Source organism: Juglans microcarpa x Juglans regia, chromosome 8S (assembly GCF_004785595.1).
Source record: "Juglans microcarpa x Juglans regia isolate MS1-56 chromosome 8S, Jm3101_v1.0, whole genome shotgun sequence".
NCBI lineage: Eukaryota > Viridiplantae > Streptophyta > Magnoliopsida > Fagales > Juglandaceae > Juglans > Juglans microcarpa x Juglans regia.
Genome location: NC_054609.1, coordinates 4,986,534 through 4,992,576, shown reverse-complemented (window position 1 = coordinate 4,992,576; position 6,043 = coordinate 4,986,534).

The following is a 6,043-nucleotide window of genomic DNA, read 5'->3' as shown; positions in this document are numbered from 1 at the left end:
GTTATACACGTATTCTGCCAATGGTAGCCATTTTGTCCAGTCTCTTGGCCTGTCACTAGAGAAACAACATAAATAACATTCTAGATTTTTGCTAGTTACCTTTGTTTGACCATTTGTTTGCGGATGGTAGGCAGAACTCAGCAATAATTTTGTGCCACATACGTGAAAGAGCTCTTTCCAAAATTGACTTGTAAATATGGGATCTCTGCACTTACAATTTTTTGGGGCATGCTGTGTAATTTGAAAATGTTGTCCATGAAAACCTTGGCCACTGACAGTGCTGTGTAAGGGTGTAAGTGACATAAAGTGAGCATATTTGCTCAACTTGTGCACTACCACCGTTATGACAGTACGCCCCCCTATTGGTGGTAATTCCTCAATGATATCCATGCTGATATCAACCCAGTTTTTCTCTGGTATGGTAAGAGGTTGAAGCAACCCTGCTGGATGGAGGGTGTTAACCTTATTCCTTTGGCATACATCACACTCCTTGATAAAAGATCTCACATCACTACTCTGACCAGGCTAGAAAAACTCCCTTTTAACTCTTGAATTTGTCTTATGTACTCCTATGTGGCTCCCTAATGGACTACTGTGAAAATGCTGCAGGATTTGTTGCTAAAATGGCATGAGGGTTCCCAAATGTAGTTTACCCTTGTAAAAGAGTAGATTATTTCGGACTTGGTATAAAGTTGGATCCAAGGTCCCTTGATAGTTGAGGCTAATTAGATTATGCAACAGGGATCTTGGTGGTAAGACTTCTTAAACTTCTCTATCCATGCTACTTGCATCATACCGATTGCCTGTATTTTTATGGTTGGATTGCATGAATTGGCTGGTTGGGTTGGTTTGGAAGTGTTGTTGTGTTGAGATTGATTGTTGGTTGGGTTATAGTGGAAGGGATCTGTTTGGCTAGGTGAAATATCTGAATCTAGATTTTGGTTGGGTTTTTTTGAGTGAGGTAATCTGGATAATGCATCTGCTACTGTATTTGTCTTTCCACTCTTGTATTCTACCATGAAATCATAACCAAGTAACTTTGAAACCCATTTTTGTTGAGCTAATGTCCCCACCCTTTACTCTAGTAAATATTTCAAGGCACATTGATCAGTGTGTACGTTGAAGGTTTGTCCCAACCAGTAGTGCCTCCACTTCCTAATAGCCATCAGCAATGCAAGCAACTATTTTTCATAGGTGGATAGAGCTAAACTCCTTCCCTTTAAGGCTTAACTTAGATAGGCAATGTGCTATCCATCCTGCCTTAGAGCTACTTCTAACCATTCTCCTGAAGCATCACATTCAATTACAAAACACTTAGTGAAATCGGGTAACCTTAACACTAAAGGTTTCATCATAGCTTCCTTTAGTTTAATGAAAGCTTGTTGAGCCCTGTCATTCCAACAAAATGCATCTTTTTTTAATAAAGCAATGAGTAGAGTTGCAATACTCCCGTACACTTGCACAAATTTCCTATAATAACATGTAAGTCCCAAGAATCCCCTTAAAACTTTAAGATTCTTAGGCTCCACTAGTTTTTCATTGCTATAATTTTCTGTGGGCTAGCTTTCACACCCATTTTGAAATGATATGCTCGAGATACTCCACCTCATTACTTCCAAAAATACACTTTGAAGCTTTAGCAAAAAACTGATGAAACTTCAAAATTTTCAAAACAATTTGTAGGTGTTGTATATGATCTTGCAAAGTTATACTATAAACCAAAAGATCATCAAAGAGAACCAGTACAAATTTTCTTAGATAAGGATGAAACATCTCATTCATCAACCCTTGGAAGGTTGATGGGGTATTGGTAAGCCCAAATGGCATTACCAGCAACTCATATTGACCCTCATGGGTCCTGAAAGTAGTTTTAGGAATGTCATCAGGGTTCATCCTAATTTGATGGTACCCTGAGCGTAAATCTAGCTTAGAAAACACTTGAGCCCCATGAAGCTCATCCAAAAGTTCATCAATATTAGGTATGGGGTATTTGTCCTTCACCTTATCCTTATTAAGGGTACGATAATCCACACACATAAGTCAACCCCCATCAACTTTTCATCCTAATAAAACTGGTGAAGAATACTGGTTTTCGTTGCTTCTAATAATACTACCTTTTAACATTTTAGATACTAACCTCCCAATTTCCTCTTTTTGGTAATATGAGTATCTATAGGGACTTAGACAAGTGGGTTTTGAATCTGATTGCAAAGTTATCTTGTGAATCTATGATCATGACTTCTAGGAGGAGATAGACCCCTTGGCTCATCAAAAATTGTTTTAAATTTTTCAAGAATCCTCTGCACAGCCATTGGAACAGTTTCTTGAGAACCTGTGTTATTCCTTTCCAAAATCTGAACCCAATTTTTCTTAGCAGAATTTCCTTTCAATCCTTGCACATACTTGGCTTCTTCCACTGCTCTGCTTGGTAATTGTATTCCTCTTAATGTAACAACAACATTTTTCATATTAAAACTCATAATTAAATCAGTAAAATTCCACACTACTGGCCCTAATTCCCTTAACCAATCCATATCCAACACAATGTCACATCCCCCAAGGCTAACAAGTACAAATCAGAGGTGTTGTTTAAACCTTGTAGTAGAAGTGGGATAGCCCTACATAAACCAAGGCAAGGGAGGTTAGTTCCATCAGCCAATTCGACTGATAGTTGGGTTCCCTCCACTAGTAGTTGAGCCTTCTTTGCTACAATTGGATCAATAAAACTGTGTGTACTACCCGTGTCAATGAGAATTATCACACTAGTTTTGTTAATATGTTAACCTCATGGTTCTAGGAGCCCATGGCCCTGCCATAGCATGCAATAAAATTCCTAACAACTCCCCTTTTCCTCATCTCGTTCTTTCCCATCTTTTATTTGGATTATAGCCAATGACCCTTTAATTCCTTCTTCCTCTACCTCTTTTATTCCCTTTCCTTCTAATAAAAAGAGATTGGGTCTATTACATCTATGGCCAGGGCTGGAATCTTTCATCACAATAATAACAAAGACCATTTTCCCTCATTTCTTGCATTTGGGTAAGAGATATTCTTTTAATAGGTATGGCTGATTTTTTGTTAGTGTAGGAAAATCTGGTGAGGTTGTTTTGGTTGGTTCTAGGTGGTGGAGGTAGAAGTCTTAGAATGAGAGGTGGTGCTAGTAGTTTGGGAATCTGGTTTGTGTTTGAGAGAGTGGGGTAATTTTGGGTGTTATGTCGTTGGCTTCTCCTTATAGCTTCATAGTCCTGTAATTTGGTTAAACCAAAAGCAGTAGGTAAAGTAGTTGGTTTGAACATGGTTACTATGATTTTAAGATCCTCTATTAACCCACTCAAGAAGGTATTAAACTGAAACTCCTCTATTATTCCTTTTATTTTATTAGACAGTTCTTCAAATTGGGTTTGGTACTCTTTTACTGTGTTGGTTTGCCTTAATTTAGTAAATTGCCCCACTGGATTCTCATAGGCCGATGGACCAAATCTTATTCTTAAAGCCTCAACAAACTCATCCCAGGAATAACTAGGCTTGAGTCCCTAAGCCAACAATACCATGAGAGGACCTTACCCTCCATGTGGAAGAAGGCTATGTGGATTCTTTGGTTGTCTGGGGTGTTATAATAAGAGAAAAATTGGTTTGCTTTTAGAACCCATTCAAACTTGCCCCATCAAACCTTGGAAATTCTTATCTAAGGGATCTAGCTTCTATACCCCCATTTCCCTCAAATAAAAGATTGCTACTAACCTTTGCATTTTGATTAGAAGATCCTTTTCCTAGATTTTGATTTCTTCTCATCACCACTAGTTGCTCATAACTCCAAGCCAAGTTTTTCAAATGCTGCAATACTGCTTAAAATATCCCTTTTTGCCTTTCCTGTTCTTCTCGCAGGTGCAAGTCTTCCCCTTTCAATGATGCCAACGCCTCAGCAAATTGGGCCTGTCTGGTTCCCTCAGCTATGTCGTAGGAACCTGGCTTTGAATACTGCTGTTATGTGCAATATATTCACTCACTGGAAATTAAAGGTGCCGGTATCCACCCATTCAATATCTAGAAAATGACACTCGAAAAATTGCATTAACAGAAGAAGACTTACAGACTTAAATAAAGGACCCAAATGGCAGTTATCAATAACTGACCATTAACCAACCAACGGACGTGGCCCAACATGGGCCATAACAAACACATTACAGATTGACTTAGTCTAATAAGAGTTGCAGCTCAGCCCATGACCTAGACGCAAAAGACCTAAAAGACCCTTGAGGACAAACTAATTACAAGGCATATAAAAAACTATCAAATGTCATCTTTGATGAAAGTTCAGATTTGTGATACTCCCTTGTTCCCTCCCATTCTCAAATAAATTCCTACCATTTGTATGTTCTTAACCCATGATCCCCATCTATCTTTTATATAAAAAACTCAATGGTCTTTATTGGATAGCAAGCATGTTATTAGTCATTTTCATGAATTTCTTTAGAATGCTTGAAATGAAGAGTTTTAATGTTTTGCCTTAGGACCATGTCTGGTGGGAAGTTAAATGGGTTGAGGTTGTGTTTTGTGGTCGATATTCCCTAAGTGAAGAGGAGTTAAGGAAGTTACTTTATTTGCTTCTTGGAATTAAAGTGAGCATCTAGCTAAGGGTTTTAAATCTTAGTGTGATGTACTCATTCCATTCCATTGAATATGAATTGTTCAAGTACAAAGGGAACCTAGAGTGAAGCTCGGAGGTAAGTAGCTACGACCATGCTTCTCACATGACATTTTCTTCGACCAAATGCTTCATTTATTCAAATGCTTCAATTGATGAAAAGTTAAATGTATATAATGTATAAGCCTTCTTGGTGGCCCATGTTAAGTATCCTATAAATTATAAATGTGCGTATATGTATGATGTAAAGCATGCACATCCAAGGTTTAGATCATGAGATTTATCATGCACATGTTTTCTTAAAAACTAGTGATTTTCCTTAATATGAAGTATGGCATGAAATGCATTCTTATGAAAGAAAATGCATGTTGCATTGGATTAATAAAGAGGATGAAAATGCTATGAATGAAAAAAAGGAAAGAAAGGAAATGAAGGTTTTTGTATGAAATCTTGTATATGGCCAATGATAGAATGAAATGGTACCAAAGGAAATGGGCAGATTGCAATGCCGGATCGGTTCCATTGGTGGTGCACCCAATGGCGCCATCCTGACTGAGGGATTTCCTAACCCTTGGCGACGGGGGGAGGGGGGGCAGATAAGGTCTAAAATACCACTAACCCTAACATATTAGGCGTAATAATGTGTACCAACCAAAGAAAAGTGAAAACTGAACTTGAATGTTTATTTAAATATTTTAAGCTTGTATGACCTTTCAAAAGAAAAGAATAATCGATGTATGTTATTATTTTAAAGTTAAATGTAGATAGAGTTATGTTTTGTGATTTGCGTAGAGCTGGGGTTGTGGCTGTTTTAAGAGATGAACATGGACAAATTATTATGGCAGCAAGCAAAGTCGAGCATGAGGTTGCAGAGGCTAAAGATGTTGAACTGCTAGCAATTTTTAGAGGCCTTCAGCTATGTGCTAACATGGGAATCAAGAAGCTTATTGTTGAAAGTGACTGTTTGTTATTGATCAAAGATCTTCAAAATCAAGACTTGGTATTTTGATGTCAAAAATTATGAAGATGTTGGTTTTCTTTGATGAACACAAATTTCAACATGTAAGTAGGTTAGGCAATGAAGTTGCTTATAGACTAGCTAGGCATGTTTGGAACGTTGAAGCACTTGAGATGTGGTGTGATTGTTTTCCAAATTTTCTTTCACAAGTCATATGGCTTGATAGATGTCTGTAATACTTGTTATTGATGAATGAAGTTTCTGTTTCTATCCAAAAAAAAAAATTGCTTGGTGTACTACTTATTGAGTATTAGACTCATTTTTGTATTAATATTTTAAATGTCCAGGTAACAATGAGGATGAAATTGTAGAGCAAGGCATTGCTCGCGAGGGGGAGCCGAATGCCTAGAGTTAGCCTAGGGGTGGGTCTTTTATTTGAT